Below are 23,366 nucleotides of genomic sequence, written 5' to 3'. Positions count from 1 at the left end.
TAGTTAATCAAGGCTTCTTTAACTTGGTGATAAGATCTTCGCCGAAGTGATATTTCTTACCAACACGTTTTCTAACAATGTAATATTTCTTAGCCACACATTAATGGCATGCATTAATATTAAAGAAGCTCATTGTGTCTTCACTTCGTCACCAAACCAATCAACAGTCTAATAGTGTATTCCCAATATGTACACTGACTAACAGAAAAGACACTACACTGATAGACGCACACTAAAAAACACAGAAAGTAGTTTACCTACTTGACCACGGGCTAGTACTTTAGTTTCACTTTTCTTCCTTTCCTGCCGCTAGAAACACATGGAATCGATGACACTGAAGAAATCTTGAAGTAACTCAAGAAATTACGACGCACGATTAACTAATGAAGGGTTCGATTGATCATTATCGAAGCCACGTGTAATCGATCGACCTTGTCACTGTAAGAACAGGCTTCGCTACGCTTCGAAATAAAACTGTAACGATAGACAGGCAGGAGTGGTCGGTTACTGCTATTACATGGGTTCGTTGTGATGTAATTGTTTGCGTCACGATGATGGGAAAAAGATTATACGTCACTTTGATATCGATTTCTTCTTGCGTTGTGTGTGCTCAAACATGACAATGGTAGTAGAAACAGTGAGAGATTACTTATTGGAAACAGAGCATTCTTTATCATTGAAAAATTAGGTGACCCAGATCATCCTTGATATCTATAATACATTTTATTTCATGAACACCTTTACTCTAGCAAAGACTAGCGTCTTTTACCATGATCCATAGCTTCTTATCTTTTAGTACCTTTTTATTAGCTATTATAATTTGTTTACTAATATCATTCATTATTATCCAAGTTAATTCTCATTCACAACCATGTGAAGACTGTCAGCCACGTATGAATGACAGAGTCAATGGCCATGGGATCACTGAGTCAAAAAGAACGCTTTAAGATATCCCAGTGGAAAAAGCTCGTCAATGATCAGCCAGCCACACCCATCACTCGCGATCCATTGTCCTCCACTTTACAAAGAACATTTAATGGACCAAATTCCATCGAAGCTTCGATTTCCATTAATTTCCGACGTTAATGACACATTATTCTCCATACGCGAAGACGTGTCCCGCTTATAAACGCATTTCAGCATTTCGCCCGCAAACAAACCGGATTCATTTTCAAATTACCCCGGGTCTGTTTAGTGGCGTGTTGTTGTCGAGAGCGGAGAGCCTCAGGCTTGAAATCGTTTCAAGCCATTATTCCATGAGGAGCATTGCATCAGAGAGGAGCGTGGCTATGAATACGAATATCACTACGGGTGCAAATACCGCTGTCCAATTATCCAATGACGAACCACGGCCTTGTCTCGCCTTTTCCAACGATGATGCTCCATTATGCACTCGTAGTTTATTCGCCGCTGGACCGATGCCTCGCTCTGGCTGTTTGCTCCCCGTAAACGATGAAAAACGTGTCGGGAAAATTTCCATGCTCTGTCACATGGTTTTGCTGTTCCCCTTGTCAACCTTTATCAGATATACCCGTGACATTTAGTTTCTATATACCTCCAAGAGTGAATATCCTCTTGTGTAGTATTCATGAAGTCGTGTACGTGATGAATAATCTTATTGGGAGATATAGTGATTCTCGGTGATCGGTAGACACAGAAGGACTGTCAGTCAGAATGTCAGTAGATGGTAATAGGTACGAGAGTTCAGAGATATGAAAGGATCACATTCGTAAGAGGTGGGCAACACAAATGTCAATGCATAATTACTTAATTGCATACATATTCTATTTCTTAGCTTAGAGAGTCTTTATGAGGAACGTGCTGTAAAAGAGTTCTAAAATTAAAAATCATCTGTTGCTATAAGATATCTCTGAGCAGCCTCCTTTGATAATTCAGTTTACAATATATCTAGAATTAAGGACACCTAGACTAAGGCAAAAGAGGTCGAGAGAGGAGTCGCGAGGGCGGAGACTTTCAGAAGCTACACTGGTTCAGAATCTCAAGATCTCTGAGTATGAACTAGCTGTCAGTTCAATCCCTGTTTCTGTAGTATCTTTAATAAATAGCTACCTAACAATAATATTTAAGCTGAAGTAAAACACAGTAGTTTACAAGTTCATCCCTGTTTCGTTATGCTAAGTATTTTAAAGCTTCACTTACAATGTTATCTTGCAACTCGACCTAGTACAGTTCGAACTAGTTCGAACGCTACAACGCTGCCACGCGTCTAATTTCCATGTTGTTAGGTGTTACAGAGTTGCATTCAGGCTGTTCGAAAGCATTAACATTTCCCATTCTACGGCCAGATCAAACTCCACGATTAGTTAGCGAGTTGTATTCAGCTAACGCTGTAGCTAGTAAAAGCCCTTCATGACCTATGTACATTCTGGCCCAGCCTGGTTGTTCCTTATTTTAATTAACCTAGTTTCTCATCCTGCCAGTATGCTTGTACAACAAAATGATGATTCATGGCTTGAAAATCCCCTTTCCTGCTACATGTTTCTGTATCTCACAGGGAGAAGCGATGCTCTTCAGTTTGACATCCCGAGTTCAAAGGGTCACCTCTATCAAATACCTTTGACGTCCATATTTTGTAAATATTTCTTTCAATCAAGTTACTTAACCTATTTTTCGCGAGAGGAACTGTTCGAGTGGAAGTTTCATCAAATATTCAAGTGTTCAAATTTTCAAATATACTCAGCTTTAAATCCTCAGGTCCTCAAGACTTCCAAAAACCTTAAGCACATGAAACAACTTTACGCGTCGATATTTCACAAGTTACTAGCGAAGTCCAACACGTTATTGGTATGTTTGACTCGATGAGTTCCTCAAACTGCAAAGACTCCCTAAAAACTGAGCGTTGCCTTTCAGTTCTCCTAGCAAGACCACAGTTACAGTCCTCGGATATAATTTCCATCGCTCTTTCACCAGATTTGGCGAAACACTGTGCATTTACCGCCCATTCAAGGTTAATAGCCGCTGGTGCAATTTAAATCTTCCGTGAGGGTAATTCATGGCTTCCTCATGAAGAATTCCCGGCGCATTCATAATTTCATCACTTTCGCTGCTTCTTTTCCCGCGCGCACGCTAATAACGGCGTCTCGTTCGGAGCGCAGTGTGCCAAGAGAGCACCGGCACGCGTTTGATTTCGTCGTGCGAAGACTATTGCAAAACGCCCCCGTGCGCCGAGAATTATTCATACAGTAAGAAGGTTGCGTGGTTATTGTTGTCTGGGAGCCAGGCGACGTAACGGAACGTAAACCACCTGGAAATTGTACCGAGAATATTTCCACGGTTACCAGTCCCTTCCGATTAATCACATTGTGCTTGTAATCACTGTTTGATTTGTCATGCCTGATAAATTCTTGTAATTATACCTATATGATGCATGCTTCGCGGTGTGTTTGTAATAAGAAGGACTAGAATTGTTTCTAGTGCTAGGGTACTCGTATTACGCGGGACATAATGAGTGATTTGCGTGGCTGCGAGTGTGGTGGACATTATATGAACACGTTGAATACTGTGTTATGAATACACAGGTGACAGTCTTGTTTACACGTTTAAGAATCGTACTGATTGATATGGTATGGAGAATGGCATTATCATGAATTAATGAATTAGAGGGGATTCATGGTTATGAAACAGTGTAACTGTGAAAATATCCTGCTGTGGAAAATCCAAGCGGAAATTTTGCAGTATGATGTAATGTACATGTAGTAACGTTAATATTTAGTAAGTTCAAGAGCGTAGTACCTGAAAAATACTTGGTACCTCAAGGATAGATATCTTCTGATAGTACATAATATCTGAAAAGTACCTGAACAGTACCTGGCTAGTTTTCAACTAGTGTCTGGTCGACATATGACCAGTACCTATATCCTTTATGCTAATCTGGCCCATCCCTTCTATAAGGTTAGAGACCTATAACAATCACTAACCCAACAATCTCCACTGACATGAATGTTCCCAACGAGGCATTATTCAATGAAAAAAATTCTTGTCGCTAAATTTTTATCACCTCCTCTGACAATCAGTTGCATCAGAATTTATCACATGACACGATCATATTTGATTTACGCTTTACATAAGGAACATTTATGAGACGAGCTGACAGAATAATAAGGACCACGATGTGCATGTACATTCGAATATGCGGAAGCTGCGCTGCAGTTGTTGCCTTATGCAAAAATGCTGGACAGATTAAACTGAATGTAAAGAATTGCATTATTTGTCGCCACCGCGATGCATTTGCATAAATGCTGTCAAACGACTGTACAGTCTATGCATTAGCGATGCATTAAGGATTCTCGTTAATACCTTTGTGCAAGAAGTAACGCTGGAAATGTATGTACCTATAGAAATGTGAGAGACTTAAAAATAGATTCACTACGAATGCACAATTTTCATCAACAAACTTTCAAATAACATTGTTAGCTATATTTGATTGAATACGATACGTAATCAAGAAGGTGTTTAGCTAATCTACTGATAGCTAACATAGCTAGTACAAAGTTAGTCCATTCATCTTCCAATTTCTGAAGCTCAAAATTTTGGGAAGTTTGACGTGGCGTCCTCACCAATACTGACAGCGCAACCCAGATTGAAAACAACTTGTATACCCAAACTAATTAGTAAAATTGTGCTACACATGCACATTGGAAAATATCTCCATAATAGAACTTCCTTTTTCCTCGCTGCACAAAATTGCAACAGATCTTCAGAAGATCTAGAGAAGAAACCCTCCAATTAAAAGAAGAAACATTCTAGTATGAAGAAGAAAACTTGTCCAATTAAAACTACGGAGAAAAATCTCCATTTGCAAGGAATCTCAAAAATTTTCTACCACTTTTACATCAGTTATATAAAACCAGAAAAATGTCCAACAATGTATTTTATGTTATGCAATAGCCTGCAATGATAAATGATGAATCGATGAATGATTTCAAAGTAATTAAAGTACTGTTCGAGGTTTCGCATTTATAAGAATCGACGATCAATGGTTTCACGTGATCACACTTCGTCCATGCGTTATTAATACATTTGCAATCGATATCGTGGCTTGTCAACAGATTTTATTTCGATTCAGAGCCGCGGATACCGAGAACCGAGCAAAACGAGCAGAAAAGTGGGTAATTCGACGCTCGACGGGGGATTGCTTCTTAGAAACAGGAGACGTAATAAAGTTCATATCGTCCTTCGTAAAATATCGACTGAAGGTGGGTGAAATATCCCAAAAATATTATAGCGGTTGCCTGTATATCGCTAACGTTGCCTGTGATAATTCTACTAGTGAAAAAATCCTTTAAAGCTACTGGATCTATTGTTCCTCATCTTACGTAGAAAATCTGACATTTATTTCCTCCTGAAGACTTTAAGCTCGTTCTACAAAAATACATCGTTCGAATTTTTCTACAGGTAAAATGGAATTTTCATATCTATCAGCTCCAATATTTTAGAATTACAAAAATTGTATAATTAACCCACTTCCTTCTTGCTTCATCAATTTTCATCTTTTAGTTAGTCTATCTGCACTCAAATAATAGGTACTTGGACTCAGTCTTGTACTAATTTAGGCCAATCACTTAACAAAAATAATAGCGAAGCGTCATTGAAACAAGGCATTATTATAGCAGACCGTAACAATCGCTCCATTTCGACTAATCCAATTATCTCAATCGATTGATCGACCAGATAAGATCTGTTACGATTACCTAGTCGTATTATCTCTAATACGTGGATGAGATACAGAGTCGATCGAGAACACACAGGGTTGGGAGTCCATGGAACGTCTGTACCGAAGCCACGTTCTCAAGCGACAAATCACGATGGAATCTTTCCGAATTGCGCCTCTAATGCTGAGAATTGCCGGACGTGGTTGACGTACGATTGAAAATAGACACTTCCGGTTTCTCCTTGACACATGCAAGTGTTCGCGACATGAAATACGTGCCGCAGAACCTGACCGAAACACAAAGCGGGAATTCAATTGAAGAGGCTTTTACGTACCGCGCCGCTCGACGTGGCGAATTTACCTTTAACGGTTGACTCGATAGGCTGTCGTTAATAATAAGTGGTATTCATTTCCGCTGGTCGGATTGATAAGTGACAAGACAAGACGGTTTCGAGTGTCCTAGTGGACGAAGTTAGGGGGACATGTTTCAAGTATTATTTTGACTCATAGAATAGAATCTCATAAAATTCAAAGGTATGCGAATGGGAAGAGTTAAAGTATTGCAGGAAAATATTTTGGTTCGATTTATATCTTTAAGCGAGTTGATAAAATGTTCTACTTTCAGTTGTGGAATATTTTCATTGTAATGTTTAAACCGTTTCACTGGGAGGAACAATGGATATTGATATATTATATTTCAGAGATAATTCTTTCCTATATCTCTCCGCAGCAATATGCTGAATGTACGAATCAATATCATATGGAATTTTCCGGGTAAAAGTTTTGAAATATTGGTATAATATTTCAGTACCGTAGAATAAAACTCATTATAATGTTTCAGTATTATGTAGAAGTGGTTTTAATAGTTAAATATTCAAATCTTGAAATTTTCAAATATTCAAACATTCAAACTGAAAAATTTTTAAATTTTTAAACTTTCAAATTTTCAAATGTTCAAATATTCAAATATTCAAATAGTGTATCACAATTCCGCAAAAAAAATAATTCGTCTATTATATTATATCCATTTAACACATTTTATTAGAATCCCTAGATATTCAAATTTCTCAGCGAGTCAAGACTGAACATATTTGCGCATAAAACTGTATACCACAGGAAATGTTGTCAGTACATACACAACACAAATTTCAATTTGAACAATTTCCTCAAAAATTCTCGCACACATAAATTGACTGTTCCCTCAAATATAAAACCAAAAGCACATTACTCACTGGAACGAAAAAAGGAAAAAAAAACACGAGATGTCTCTGTAATAAAATCAGCGAGGATGTAGCAGGATTCGCTCGAAAATCGTGTTGCCCGGGGCTGAGTCAATTTGCCTGTTATTTACACGCGAAATTCGCATCGATAAAAAATCGAATCACCGGTGGCGCACGGCTTAAACTGTTTTACGACGCGGCTGGCCTTATCTTATCATCGCAGCTGTCCTGACATTCGCGCCTCGGCTGCTGTTAAAATCTCGTAAACCTCAGACGACCAAGTGATCGAAGTCTCCGCGATTATCGAGAAAACGCTTGCCGTTTTTTCGACAGACGACGTCGCGTCGCGTCCCAACAAGGGGGAAATCATTTCGCTGATTGCTTCTGACCCGAACGTACGTGAAACGTGGAGCATTTTAGAAGGACGAAGAGGAGCGTGGCAATTATCGAGATCGCGGCAAGCATTCGGAAAGAGAATCGCAATTTTCCTTCGTCATGCTCGACGGAAGCTTGCTCCTCTTACTTCCGTTTCCTGTTGCATCGTTATATTATACCGTGAACTATAATCGCTTGATTGGGGCAATTTGAGTGTGCTACTCGTATCGAAGAACTGAGTTGGAAGAGCTTTCCGGGGAAACTGTGAAGGAAATGTATTTTCTCTTGCTCTCAGTTTCTCTCTTCTTTTATATTCAAATGTTAAAGGAAATATATAAATGCGTATCTACGTTATTTTTGCAATTAGAGAACTCCAATAATTAAATGTAAGGCAGTATAGAAGTATCTACTGTATTAACGTTATTTTCTATGTACATGCATTAAAATTGGAATTGCATTTATTATAGTTCACTGAACGATAGCACGAGGATTTCGATCCTGAGAAACAATGACGATATCCGTAGGATTACATGCAGTTTATTGCATAGAAAATGTCAGAGAGGTGCGCCGTTAGTAAATGTTTGTTGTGCAGTAGCGGCAAGTGCTGCAACGCGAAATGTAAACCGTGTGCAGTACCTTCGAGATCGCTCGCTTCGGGCGTTGATATATTACGGAATTTCGTATCTACCATCTGCCGCGAATAATTCGAATCAGAGGAGCATTCGACGGGGAAGCGGTTTAATGACAAATTCATTGCGAATAATTTATTCAGAAGTTATGCGTTCCAAGGGAGTGACATGTGTTTCGATGTAACATTTGTGTCACAAATTTTGGGTATTACTACTTGTAATGTTTATAAAATTTTTCGACACACTTTTGAGAAAATAAAATAGTACTATTTTAATTGAGTAATTTTCTGGGGGTTTGGTGGATCAGTATATGTATTTTTCATATTTTTGAGGTTGAGGTGTTTCTTTGTAACTATGTGACCATTTCAGCTAGTGCCATTTATTATCATCGAACCCAAACTATCTCTAATTCACCAAGATCAATTGTTACTGCTTTTCTACATTTTTGCTTGTACCTTTTTCCCCACAGGGTCTGTTACATACATCATTCCGTCAGACCTAAACCCATTAAACTTGGATTCGCCAGCGAGAATAGCCTTGGGCTACTATTCTTGCGGCTAAGACGAATGCAATTTTTACAGAGTCGATTGCTACCTATCCCTGTGTATCTGTCACTATAGTCACTTCTAATTACCCTTCAGTATTTCTAGGGAAACTTCTGTATATCACTTCTAAATACAACTGCGAAAAAGATCAGACCGTAATTTTCAGTCTACAAGTTATACACGCTGCACATTTATGAAGAATGCACTTAAGTTTTGTATTACTGTACTTTCCCTCCGCGAATCAAGTTTCACGAATACAAAAGTAGAGGTCAGTTGAAAAATACTCAGTCTGAACCTTTTCTTTTGAGAATTACGCCAAAGTGAACGATTCAATTAGCCTCCTGGTCTCACTAACTGCTAAGTAAAAGATGAAAGAAGTTTAAAATTAGAAGTTAAATACATTTGAAACGGTACTTCGGCCCAGACACCATGAAATGGTCAATTTCATTGTACAACAGTTCTTTGTGGAAGAGACTGCAGTCCAAGGGCAGGGAACGGCAAAGATCTAGGTGCGCCGAAGTGTTTGAAGCGAGGCAAAGTGTACAGAGAAGGACTGAAACTGTAATCCGGCCGACAGAGCCAGTCTCTTGACCTGACATTTAATGCTGTTACACAAGTTGCAGTACTCGTTGCTCTTTGTCTGGGAAGATTGTGCTACTTATCGAAATGACAGGGCAAAGGGAGAGACGCGGTGTCAACGACATCTTTTTGACACCTTAGCCACGCTTCAGATAGCACCTTTTCACCGCTGTTCACAGGCCTACGGGATTTTAATTACGGGAAGCAAGTAATGATACGCCTCGAGCTGATGACTTTAATTTCTAAAACAAAGTATGACTTGTTGATCTACAATGCACCTACTTCGTTTAAATTCTATTATTATTAGTTGTATCAGGTTTGATTTTGCAAGTAGGAAATTTATTTATCCTTTTGCTCTAGGATTATGATTAACTGTCAACCAAGAATTATATTATCCTCGCGATTCAATGAACAGTGAGATATTATCAGCGATTAAAATTTAATAACAGTGAGAGATCAGAAATTCTATGAAGAGTTAGTGCGCGAGGTGAGAACGAGGCTCGTTCATATTTGTCAAAGTTTCCAGTTGGGAGTGTGATCAAGTCGATTTGATTCGCGACTGCGCGCGTTTCTGTGCTCCACGCGAAATACAAATCACACATACCTGGCAACTTTGATTAATTTGAAATTGAATTCAACCGGGAACAATGGACGCGCCTCGCGTATTGTGCACATCTCGCGCGTCAGTTTCGCGCATTCGCGTACACGTCGACGAGGGGCTGGATAATACAAAATTACCACGATTTTGCTCCCTTTTCTGTCCAAATTTTTTTAAAATCACATTTCGGGCAGCGAAATTCCGAGAGAGTTAAAAATACGTAAAAATAGGAAAAAGAGGATCGGTTCATAATTAAAAATAAGCGAAAATTTGATTACAGGAAAATGGATCTCTTTGAATCAGATAATCCTTTAAAGTATCACTTTTCTCCAATAGCAGTTACAAGGGGACTCCACTTGTTCCATTTATGTAGTCCAATTTGTGAAAATAAAATGGTTAACTCAGTTTACAATCTAATTTCATAGTTACTACATAGCTCGACGATACAGACACTTAAATTCCAATACAATTTAAAAAAAAAAAAAGTCAAATCACTCTAGACCCTCCCAATTTGACCAATTCCCGAAAAGTGTCTCGTTTCACTTCCATTACAGAGCACCGTCTCAAAGGGAACAGAACAGAGTTATTTTATCGCGCACAAAGTGCTCCAATTTCCATTCAACCGTCTAGTTTTCATTCGTCGTCCGTTCGTTCGGTGGAACGGACCACGTAACGGCGTTTCGTTTTGCATGCGATTGAGGCCTGTCGATTGTGTCGTCTCGTTTCGAGGAGGGACAGAGAGACAGAGACCGAGAGAAGAGTGGAGGAGGATAGAGAGGCCTCTGAATGACTTATGGGATCAGAAATTAAAAATTATAATGCCACGAGCCGCGTGTTGCGTAGGTCATTGAGAGTGTCACGCTAGTGACGTGGGAGCGTGTGTACGCGAAGGTATGCCAGAGAGAAAATACGACGGAAACACGTACCGACGCGGCTCGAGGCAGCCATAGAGGAAAAAGAATGAAAGGGAAGGGGTCATTCCAGGGGAGGGTCGCGAGGAGGAAAGAATACGGTGTCTGCGTGGCAGACAATAATTTTTCTAATTTGTTGCTACGCCCAGGGATGACGAATTACTGCATGGGAGAAACCGTTGCTGCCAACCCAGTTCTAAGAGTTATTATTCTTCGGAGCTCTGGTTCTTAAACTAGGGGCCTCGCTTCCCTCAGGGAGCATGGTATCGTGAGAAGGTGAGGTATAAGCTGGTGAAGGAATTTTCAAATTATGAATCATAAGTTTGCCCCGAGAGCAACATTTTAATAATTTAGCTGCCACCTTGCTCTTATAGTGTGGGTCACGCAACTACTATAAGTTGGAGATAAAGTTGTAGACTGAGAATAAATAAAATTCTGTAGGACAGAATTCAGACTTTTTAAAGAGGGGGTATAAATGAAGTTAGAGTTCATTTTTGGCATTGGTTTATGTATTAATTACGTGTTGATACTCGTTTAAATAAAGTGCTTTGCGTGGCGAAATGAGATAGTAGGGACACATGTTCTTGGAACAATGGTATCACTGCAAGGGTACACTGGTTGATATTTTTAAAATGTGAATCAGTAAGTGGCTTTCAAATTGTGACTCAGGTGACTCTTGCTCTTGAATCATTGGACATGAGTAATGACAGGGAATGCTCGAAAGAGAAACATGTGTGAACGTTAAGTTTGAGCTTGCATTATCGATTTTTCATTGGATATAAATTGTAATATTAAGTTTCTTTTCGTTAAAAGCAACCATGAACTTAATGCAAAGCTTCTATTAAACATTCAATAATTAATAGAGTTGTCTCCCTCAGAAGATATTGTTATATGTTTGTTCAAAGGTTCCTGAGTCTTTCCTTTCACCTATACCTACATTGAATTATCAGTGCTATCATTAAATATTTGCGTTAACCTTCATTCATTTTTATCAGATACACAATCGATATCAGCGATAAGATGATATGTATAAAAAATGTCACTAAATAAAATTACAATTCCGTATGATAAAAGGAGTAATAAAATAGCTAAAACCATCTGTTTTTTATATTCACATCTCTTTTTTTTTAACTAAAAATAAACCAACGTACAAATTTGTATAAACACCTATGTACAAAAATTCAACGCAAATTTCTAGTCAATCCAACACTTTCTGTAAAGGAATTTTTTCGTTTAAATTATAGAGTCCATCTTCATTCCTCTCTTGAGTCACATATTTAGCTGGATCCATTCTATTCCCCAGTCTCACCAAAAACTTACGGTACCGGAATATGTATGCGTGACTGGACCCAGAGGAAAAGTTAAATACACATATGCGGTTATACACGAGAAGTCCCGTTTTAATCTCTGTCGATAAATATCTCTGCCTTGGCGAATTCGAGAGATTTGTGCCCGTGGACAATTTTTTTCTTCCTCAATCTACGGACCTTCAACTTGCTTAAAATATTCACATGGCGTCAGGATAATGGTATTTATTTAAAACTTGTGAAATCACTTGCAATTATAATCCATTAATACTCGAGTCACATTTTTTTTTCTCGAAATATACTCACGTATATTAAAATCAAGATTAATAAAAAAAAAAGTAGAAGTTCATGTAATAAAAATGACAGTATCATTAAAACTAAGCACGGTGGATTAATGGATCAAGTAAAAAGAATCAGTTTCTCAACCCACGCTTATCAAACGTTTTTCCCTCGATCCATCAAGTCTCAACAACTTTCCTTCAACACTCTGTACCGTTCTGATTAAAAATCTACCTGCGTACCTCATCTGGCCACGTCAGTACGTATTTTCAAACTAATCGTCCCGCGCCGCGAAAAACTTCCCCCATATACTCTCGCAGCCTCGCTAATGCAAGCCACAGGATTGTTCCGCGAGGATGGAAAAAAAGCACAGAGTGGATGAGTCAGCCGGTTCTTTCGCAACTTTCTAACGTCATTTACACGCTCGCGGATCCGTGTCCAATCGCTCGCGTGCAACCCGCCGCGGAGACGACAGGCTTTGTCCCAAATGAGCACGATTGTTCGATAATGCTCACTATTTTCGCTGGAGGCAGACTAGATTTTATGTAACCGCGAAACCGGAAATAGAATCGAAAAAAATGAATCGAGAATTCGGGGGAAATGCTTCTCGCGAACGATTTCTTTAAGAAAAATGAATTTTAAAAGGGTGAAATTGTATTTGAGAAATGGAAAGCAGAAATCAACATATCTCTTATACCATATGGCGTGGGATGGAAAGAAAGTGATTTTTCGCTTGAAAAGTTGGAGCAGTTTTTAACGTAAACTTTCATTTTTGTGGAGGTTCACTTTGCGGAAGAATATGATTGAATATCCTACGTATTTTCAGAAATTAGTTACAAACTTATAATTCAATGGAAGGCTATGAAGGAATTACTGAATGCTCTAATTTCATGTGTCTACTTAGAATTAATTATGTCTGAAACGTCCCTGATTTAATTAAGCTAATTCACTACTAAATAACAGTGACGTAACAAGATTTGCTACTCTAAGTTTTCTGCACCCTTCTAAGGATTCGCGGAAGTTTCTTTTCTTGAAAATAAAAGGTCGCTGAAATCGAAATGAACGAGAAGAGTTATTTCGATTAAAAATCAGAAAAAGTGCTAAGCTTCGTTGAATCATTCCATCAGATTGTTAAATATTTAACATTTTACAAGTGCAATATTTTGAACAGTTATTGAAGACTCGCGAACAAGGTTTCATCAATTCCCACTTTTCACATTCATAACGTTCAATTAGAGTTGCCGAGTTTCATGAAAGAAAACTGCTAGTTTGATAAGATCTCGTCTTCCACGTTTTCCGAACGCACCATTCAGAGTAACAAAGCGACAAATCCAATTACGCTAATTTAAGTCACTGCGCACAGTCGTCTGAGCAGAAATGCTCCTCGAGCCTTTAACTCTAGACCTTTTCGCGGTGCCTTAAGCTTGAAAATTGGATATTATTTCGGGCGTCGATTGAGAAACGTAATTGGCTTGAAATGGTTACTCGCGAAGACCTTGTTATCGGAAATATTATATATTCTGAGCCTCTGTAGAGGACGATGCTAATTCAGGGTCTGTTTTTCGTTCGAACAAGCGAAACTCAAAACCAAACAAGTTCAGGAATTAAAAGTCTGAAGTTACGCCTAGTCTGACTATGAAGTCATGTTCTACTTAATCGAATATCAATCTTTAGATCAACAACTAGATTCTACGCTAGGAACGTGAGGTACTTAAGGCTCTTATCTTTTCAGATAAAAATGCGTCGCATTACCACACGGTGCAACAGACTTCGCGTGTCTTAATAATTGCCATCGATTCCGAAGCGGACAGAAGTAGGTGCTCCGACGAGCGAGCCGTACATTATAACGGTTTATCGGACTTGTCACGACCTCTATTGTACTTTCTATTGACCGACTAGACCCTGTTGGAGCGATCTCGAGCAAGTCCAGACACTCGCCAAGTTTCCTTTCTTTAACACTTTGATGAGAGCTATCAGGTACATTTTATAACATTTTAGCTCGTTAACAGTTGCAATGGTTCACTGAACTCGAGGCATAGCATTTTCAGCTAATGTTTTGCGTCAGGTACGTAGGTGCTGGTGTACAATAGTGCAATATGTTCAATATTGCTTAGCAAATTATTGAAAGTAACATTTTAAGTGAAAAACCAGAGTTACGTACAAAAAATAGAATAATAACTTCGTGTGTTAATCTTAAATAGACCTTCCTACCTGGAAGAAACTGAAATCCAAGAAATATAATTACATTGCCTAAAATTTACAAATTTTAGTAGACATATAGCAATACATCTTGATATTTAACAATTTCTTACAATTTCTCTAAATTAGAACTAATTTCAACTAAAAGAATCGAATTCCCTAGCAGTCGCAACCCAAATCAATTAAACAGGAAGGGGAAGCCTTCCACTCCGACGCACAAATATCTCAATCACAGCTCCTCAGAACTCCATTTCCCAAACCCTCCAAAAACATTCACTCTAAATATCACCTACGCCATATAACACCCCCGCAATCATTATCCCATTCCACTCCGCCAGTCCGTCACTTTCGTCTCACCCCATCTCCCCCCAAACCACGGTACACACCATGGTTCTTCATTTAATCATCCTACGTGACCTGAGCGCCCCAAATACGGGTCACGGCCAGTGAAAGGGTTAATCAGTCACCGTACAATTCCATTCGAAAGCAACTCATCGCCCAAACCCTCCTCATCCATCAGCACCAACACGCAATCTCGAAATATTCTCTACTTACTACGAGCAGATCCGAACGTCCTGTTGACCAAGGCGGAAGCACCGAGTCCGCATTATTCCCCTCTCTCTCCTGTCGCTCGTTCCTCCTCGCCGGTAACCACGAGAGAGTAACCTTTCCAAGTCCCGCTGGTCACGCTTGTCCACGAGTTCACCGTGTCTTCTCTCTCCTTCTCCTTTCACTCTTCCCTCTTTCTTCCCGCCCCCACTGTCCTCCGTGTTCCTCGACCAGCTCTCGGTCACCTCTCGAGCAGCTCACCAGCAGCTCTCGGTCAGCTCTCGGTCAGCTCTATAGCAGCTGACCAGCAGCTTACGACCAGCTCTCAAGTAGCTCTCGGTCAGCTCTCAAGCAGCTCTCGGTCACCTCTGGACCAGCTCTCGCTCAGTTTTCAGTCAGCCCTCGGCCAGCTCTCGGCCAGCTCTCGGCCACCAGCTCTGTTTTACCCTCGATTACGCGTTCTCGCTACACCCGCAGGGCACAGTACCAGGTGTACCCATGGCGACGGCTCTCCTCTTCGCTACCGATGCGCACAATCTCGGCTCTCCTCCCCGCGATCTATCAAATTATTCCGTCCCTTGATCCATTTGCATCCGGGGATCCGCCGATTAGCGGCTAGAGCCCGAGGGCTCCCTTTGTCGCGCCCGTTCGCGTCTGTCGCGCGGCCGGCGCAGTGCTCGAGGCCCACTGCAGTCTTGATGCATTGCAGCCACCCTAACTTCGTCACGGCGTAATCGAGTTGCGAGAACGGGACCGTGTGCCACCGACGCGACGGATTAACGATTAATTGTTCGGGGTAATTTCAGTGGGGAATAAAGGGGGGTATTTAGAGGGACTTTTGGTGCTGGGAGGGATGGGGGTTGTTTGAGGGAGGACGCGAAGAACGATGGAGCGGAGTTTTTGGGCGGTAATTGGGAAAGTTGAGAGAGGTGGGGGTTGATTAATTGAGTGAGATTGCGGGGGATGATTTTTGGGGACATTGGGGAGAATTGTGGTGATGTTGGGGGACTCCACTTGGATTTTTGGACATTCATGTGTGAGAGTTTAGAGGAGGTGAGAGTGGAAAGCTGGTGGTTTTTGTGACTGTGAGTTAATGGAAATTGGTTTGGTATATGAGAAATTGGAGTAGTAAACCTAACTTTGATACAACGAACACAGTAGAGATAAAGTGAAGCTGATAGTTCAGAAATTACGTGTAAAGTGAAATCCGAGTTTAAAGTATAATTTAATGGATCTTGTTCAGACGTGGCTATGTAATTACAGTATTTACTTGCTATTAACTCAGGACTTGATACAAGCGACGGAATTGTAAAGCCAATTTATCGAGGACTTGGTTTCGATTTATCGAAAGTGAAAGACAATACAAATAATTCTGAGAGATTAGAGAGTGTAGCAACAACTTTATGTGTATAAATAGAACATTGTACTTCTTTTATTACTTTAGTGACAACTACGAGATTACTCAAGTGATGTTATTTGCTGTAAGAGTGGAAATACTGAAATACAGAATTTTCTTTCAGACAGAAATTAAAAGCAGAAGCCTCCCCCTTGCAACTAATCCATAAAAAGTGATCTATGATATTTTTTCGCCGAGTTATTGCAGTTTAAATGAAAAGTGGGCCACCAGCAACGGAATGGCGCAAAGATCTAGAGATCGAAAAAATTGACAATATTTAAGCTGCTGCAACTTTGCGAAAAAAGATCGCACTGAAGCGAGCCTGGGCTCATTTTAAAGGGCAAAGCCTCCACTCTTTTATTCTTGCATTGAATTTTCCTGGAGGCCTTTTAATGCTCCGCTGCGAGGCGAGAAAGAGAGGATAGTTCTCCCTTCAATATCTTCCAACTTCAATCGTCTGTACAGAGATTAAAAAATTTTTTTTGCAATCCCTTTTAGGGTAAAATTGAAGACCGAAGCCTCCTCTTTACAGCGCCTTTTTAAAAAATGTTCTACGATTTTTTTTCGTCGAGTTATCGCAATTTGAATGAAGTAGTACCCAAACTACACTTTGAATCAAGTGGTACCAAGGTATACTTTTCATTCAAACTGTGATAACTCAGCGAAAAAAAATCGTAGATCAACTTTTAAGGGCTCGTTGTACAGGGGAGGCTTTCGTCTTTAATTTCACCCTGAAAGAGACCACGAAAAAAATTCATTAAGGTCTGTACAGGCATTTGAACTTAGAAGACATCTGAGAAAAAACCATCTCCTCTTTTACGCCCCGTATTCAACTATAAAAAGGACCTTCCAGAAAATTCAATTCAGGAGTAAAATACAAGAGACTTTGCCCTTTAAAATGAGCCCAGACTCACCATGGTGCCATTTTTTTTCACAAAGCTACAGCAGTTCAAAGATCGGCAATTTTTCAATTCAAAATTAGTAGTCCTCCAATTTTGCTACAAAGTTATAATCAATTTTTCACTAAAATACACCGATATTATTTCTCCTACCATAATCTCTCCCTTTTTACACATTAGCGATTACAACCAGCGCGTTTAGCGTCATTCATTAATTATCCCACAATTTTCTCGAGCATTGTTTTCAAAAACGTTCTTTCAGCACGATTAGTCAGCGATAGACAAGCGGGGACAATGAAATCGAAAGTTTTCCTTGAAGAGAACTTGTTGCTCGGCACATTTAAATCCACGGACACCTCAACCGACGACAATTACCCGTGCAAGTTCACTAGCCGAACGCTTTCTCCTCGTTGACACCCGCATATTTTTCACAGTTATTACCGACGACGTCATCGCGCGAACACGTCGACGATTCGAACTATGGAAATTGTTCAGAGTACTTCAGAGTGATTCGACAAACAAAGAACTTAATTATTGGAGGAGCTCGTCGACGTCGCTGACTGAATTGAACAGAATTGCACGGCTGATTGTCAATCGTACTCGTCTAAGCAACCGAGCGTTGAATTTCAGCATAACAAGTCTCTATATGTAGAGAGAACAACTGTGTGTTCGACTTCTCGTGGGGCTTGGCGCGACAACTGACGCTGTGAACGATCTCTTTGCGAGGAAGTGGAGAAGAGAAGTCATTTTGAAAATGGTTTAATATTTGAGTATAGAGATATATGAAAGTACCTTTTAGTTTCGAATTTTTGGGCGCTGGAATTGTGTTTCGTTTAGATTTGGGGTTGAATTCAAATTGATCGTAAGGTGAAACACTAGGTGAAGCAGGACTAGAGCTAGGGAACTAATTGTGAGTTAGGTCTAAGTTAAGTTTATGTTAAGTTTGAGTTCAGTCTTCGTCCTAAGTTAGGTCTCTGTTAAGTTCCAGTTAAATCTTAGATCTAAGTAAGACCCGACTTAGGTCTCTCTTAAGTTCGAGTTAAACCTCGAAAGCAAACTAAGCCAACACTTCCGAGTGTAATTTGCAGTACGTGTACAAGTAGAAACTAAATTTACACTAACTCGACCTAGACCTTCACCACTGTCCATTCACGTGAGTTCGTAGAAAATCGACCTAACTAAATAACTAATGAACATCCACTCAGCCTGGAGTTCTCCACAGAACCCCCCCAGAAAAATAATACCAGCCACGCTATAGAACAGCTTTCGATAACATTTGCACAAAACACCTGTCATCTTCCCGCATCAAACTGACGTCAAAAATGCTCTCCCTTTCGCATCGATCGAAATTCGAACTCTCGAAAAAGAGCGCCGAAATGACTCGGGCCAGGCATTGTTATCTACTGACGTGTGATAAAAGGAGCGAAGTTCGTGAGCAAACGTCAACACCGGCCGAAAAACAGCGTGCGCGTTCGTGCTCGGTTGCACAGTGGCTTTTCACAATCCCGTCAAACTTGCTCCGAAAAAACAGGGAGTGCTAACCTGTCAAATATCCCCAGGATGCAAATGGATTAACTTCACGTTCACGTTTCTGCGTGCAGCACGCGGCACTTTGCCCTTAATTGTCACGCTCGCACTGGACAGTCACTTTTACAGTTCGCGGAAATAGTTGGAATCGGTCAGTGAAAAGCATGAACCTCATCAATTCGTATCGCGACACGCGTTGGATGACGCTCAGCGCGAGACTGACGACGCGAGCGAAGCACGGAAGCGTGCGATGCCTCAGCGTCTGAACCGTCGACCAATCAGAGGCGAGGATTCTTGCGTGGCTACGCGTCCGCGCCTGCGCGCTCAGACTCCAGTGGCCACTTGCCGATCGCGATCCTGCGAAGCTGGACGAAGAGCTCCTTTTTTCTTGAATTTAGAAAAGGGGACTTTTGGTGTTTGATTTTTTTTTGGTTTTGTTTCTGGGATTGTCAGTGATGTTTGGAATTAATTTTAAGAGTGGTTTCTGAACGTGTTTTGAGTTGGAATTGGTAGGAACTGTTGCAGGGGAGGTTTGAAGTGATAACTACATTTTTTGTAGGTATTCGTGGGGAAAGTAAATTCGAAATTTTTTTGTGTTGTGGATTGATCATTTTGTAGTTTATTTGTGAACATTGTGTATTTTATTATTTTAGTTATCGTCTGTACGACACGAGTAACGATTTCTTAATTATATAGAATTATTGTTGAACTATAAGACTATGGCAGGAAATGGTGATGATGCTCACAGGAAATCCATAATTTTGGAGTGGAAATTCCGTAACGTGACAACAGTCTTGTGCATTTTTTTTGAAAATAATGAATGACAAATACAAAAGGTATTACGAAGGTACGAAATATTGGAATTATCTGAAAGTCTAGTGGATTATTATGTACATACTCTGTTAATGTAATCCGTACAAATTACAAAAACGTATCGCTTCATGATGCACTCGAAGATATTATACAATAAACAATTTAATTAAAACAGTAAAGGTAAATTGATGAAACGATGCCGAGAAATCCGGTTTTATGAGTGGGCTTTTTTAACGGGAAAATATTTACTCAGAGACTCAGCAGTGTTTGTATGTAAACGAAGTAAAGTTTGCAATAAATTAAATGAAATTGAAACCTTTCAGCGCTTGTTTCAAGCTGTAGATTAAAGATACTCGAAGCGTAAATTCAACTTTAGATGAATATTCACTCTTATTTAGGTTTAATTTCATCTAAAATATACGAATTTAAATATAATACTATTATTTTAACATTTACCTCCGCGGTATCAATAATATATAATTCTCTACAGTTAAATATCCATTCAACATATAAATTTATCTATATCTAACACGTGCAATCAATAATTAATAATATTGAACGAGCTAGTTTCTAATAATTAATTACTATTAATAATTAATAACTGATATAAATAATAATTAATCTTCTATTGTACATCAATATCTCATCACAAATTCAATATTTTCCATATAAATAATAATACATTCAATAAATAATTAACAGTATTTACCTTTACCTATCTGGGTACTCTTTTATTACCTATGCTTCTAAAAAAATAAACATTTTCAAAGAAGAGCGAAAACCTAAAAAAGAAACCATCGATTTCAACATTTCCCATGGAGGCACTTACCGCGATTTTGATTTAAAAGAATCCATTTAAATAAACAAATCTATTCTAACGAGTATGACGCGTTTAAGTGTCCAAAGAGTTATACCGACGAATTAACAGATTAAATAAAGTGCTGGCCCCGATCAGCATCGGGCCACGCTCTGCTGGCTCGAAAGCAGAGAGGCAACACTTTTCCGCGTTGCACGTGTGCGATGCATCCGCGCAACAGAACGAGAAAATCCACCGTGTGCCGCCTCGGTTCACCACGGTACACGGGTTTCCTCGTTACGAAGCGTGAGCTTGGAAATTGTGTTTCCGTAGCGGCGGGCGAATTACTGTAATAACAAACGCTGATCAGCTTAAAATCCTTTCGCCGTGGTCCCCAAAGGCCGCCATAGACCTGTTCCCCAGCGAACGCCCTCTTTCCCGTACCGTTTCGATTTTACGACTGTCCTCTTCGCCGAAACACGGAAAATTCCTGCTTCACGATATTTACCCCGTAGAGCCGCGTAATAAATTATATGGGGAACGTTTTGCTCTCTTTATAAGAGAGAGCCAGTTCTTTGGGTATTCCAGTCCTGGCGGATTACCTTGCGTCCTTTTTTCATTTTCAGCGTGGCTTACTGTTTTACGTCGAACTCGTTCCGACGTGACGTCAATCTGAATTTTTTTTTTTTTTTTTTTGGAGGGGATATTTGTTTGAATTTCGGAGACTTGAGTTGTTGAGAGATGACGGGAGTGAAGGCTCTTGGTGAAGAAACCTTGAAATCTTTAAATAGTATTATTGGACGCTGATGATTATATTAAAGTAAGTAGAGTAGGTCCGCCATTAATGGGCTTAATTTTATACTGGAAACTGAAACGCCCTTTTAATGGCTAATTTCGTTATATTCTGTAGATTAAATAGTGGTTTGAGAGATTCCACTATACTCTTATCGTTAATAGAGTGAATAACCGGAAACCTGGATACCACGTATCGTGCTGTGATTCGAATTTTTCGTGAGAAGCTTGAAGTGATTCAAAGGATTCTCTGTCTCTTCCCTGTTATCAGCAATGGTACAAATGGAGATATAGTACCCTTAATTTGTAATTGATCTTTCAAGATTTGTAGGGCAGTTGGTTCAATGTCCATCACCAGTTCAGCACAGTCATCGAATCAATTCGTCTCAAAATCTCAGTGCCACTGCGTAGTTCATTTTCATAAGGCATACGTGTTGCGTAATAAGTGGCATCGTCGTACGTGCAAGCGCAACTCGTGGATCGAAGGGTACGTTCTTCTAAAGAAGGAACGTCACCGTCGCGATGCATATTTTATGCGTCGGCTCTGGCTTCTTCCGGGTTGGAAAATCAGCCTTGCGCAGACTGAAAGCTCGCGACACGATGATAATCACCTGAAATCTTAATCATTACACGGATAAGAGGCAATTCGTGAACACTGAAGCCTTTGAAAATCTTTCCAATAAGATTACAATAATTGTCAAATATTTTTAAAAGATATTAAATATTTCGATAATTCTATAGATTTAAAATTATGCAGGAGCTTCGTTTGATAATGGAATTCTGAAACTATCAGGTTCAAATTTAGGTTAGTGAAACAATTTTTTTATTATTAATCAAGATCTCTATCTGGCATTGCAATGTAAAGTTAATGTGCACGTCCGTTTATGTAACGTTGTATTATTGCCACATTGCATTCTGCAATTCGCAGTACATTTCACGCTTTCACGGTGTCACATCGACCCTAGTGGATATGAAATATTTGCGATCGTAACCTCGACGCGGAGATTTTTAGCGGAAGATTGCGGTAAGCGTAAAAATGAGGTTCCTTTGTTGCTCCTCGAGGTGAAACGCAGAAAAACAAGGCTGCAATTCTTTCTCGCTTTAAGAGTAACTATTGGAGATATTGCATTCGCGATTCTTCATGCACCATTGCTTTTTTTAAATGATTAAGCAATTTGGTGAAACAAGTTTACTGCAATGCCATTTTAGTTTACCTATACATGTTACTGAATTTTTATTGTGTATCAGATATAATTAGAATTTTCTATATTTTTAAACAGATTTGTTCCCTCGTTTTCTGGACTCGATTTCCTATTTTTTTTTTAAAGTTTTAGTATTGCTAAACTATTTTTCTCCTTCCTTCGTTTTATTCGAGCAGTTCAAGCACAACTAATAAATTTTCACCAGTATCATTTGAAGCTTAATGAACAGTAGTTTCAAATTTCCAGAGCGCTTCATTTAAACGATCGATGAACACTGCTCGTGTGGATTTACACGCAAAATCATTGTTCGGGCGAATATCTTCTTCAATCTTGCAAAATCCAATTTTCTAGAGGTCAGGCACTTTTCGTTGCAGAGAAGCAACTTGCCTGGTCGATTTTGTTGGAACTTCGACGAGTTCTATTTCAAATGCATAAATTTCCTCTGGTCCCATGAGATTTCTGACAGCTCTACCACGTCATCTATACTGTGAGTGTTAATTCTGCGATTCATGTTCGGAATACCTGATCCGAGAATTATTTATAGGTATTAACTACCTCTTAATAACTCTAATTTAATTGTCTAATTATTCCTTTCAGGCGGGGAAATAATTTCCATTTTTTGAAATATTCAATTTGAAAGACACATTCTCTCCTTTTTATTTAAACGACTTTACCAGACGAGGAAATTGAAACCAAAATTCACTGGAGGTGTACTCTCATAAGACCACAGAAATGTTGAGGTTTTTAGTGTGAGTAGTTAAATCCGCGGTCTCCAATGAATTCACTGTTATATCACAAAACGTATGTTAAAGCACTGCAGATCATGTTCGTGTTAATTTCAGAGGAATTACAAACTTTAATTTCAACAAAATAGAATTACTTTTTACTGTTTCGTGTCTGTATACTGACCTAAAGCAGGCTAAACTATCCTCTCTTCTCTGTAAGATGAGCTTTAGACCCTAAGGACTGAAACTCCAAAGTTTCACCTCTCCACAAGATGCAACTTTGAAACTGTTAAAGATACAAGTACTATTAATATTTATTTTATACCCTTGCAAATAATTATATTTATTCTACTC

The 23,366-nt window shown here is 39.4% G+C and overlaps 1 protein-coding gene across 1 annotated transcript in view; it reads right to left on the bottom strand.

The window, feature by feature from the left end:
- Positions 1-18,870, bottom strand: part of LOC143182896 (uncharacterized) — a 44,772-nt gene extending 25,902 nt beyond the window's left edge. The window contains exons 1-2 of the mRNA XM_076384215.1: positions 18,700-18,870; positions 14,869-15,420 (exon numbers count right to left, since the gene is read on the bottom strand). The gene's annotated coding sequence lies outside the window, so the exon portion shown is untranslated. The remainder of the gene's footprint in view (positions 1-14,868; positions 15,421-18,699) is intronic.
- Positions 18,871-23,366: the final 4,496 nt, after the last annotated feature.

The sequence above is a fragment of the Calliopsis andreniformis genome, chromosome 9 (genome assembly GCF_051401765.1).
Source record: "Calliopsis andreniformis isolate RMS-2024a chromosome 9, iyCalAndr_principal, whole genome shotgun sequence".
NCBI classification, from domain to species: Eukaryota; Metazoa; Arthropoda; class Insecta; order Hymenoptera; family Andrenidae; genus Calliopsis; species Calliopsis andreniformis.
The sequence above is the reverse complement of the archived record's forward strand: the minus strand, read 5'-3'. Positions and strand labels throughout refer to the sequence as shown.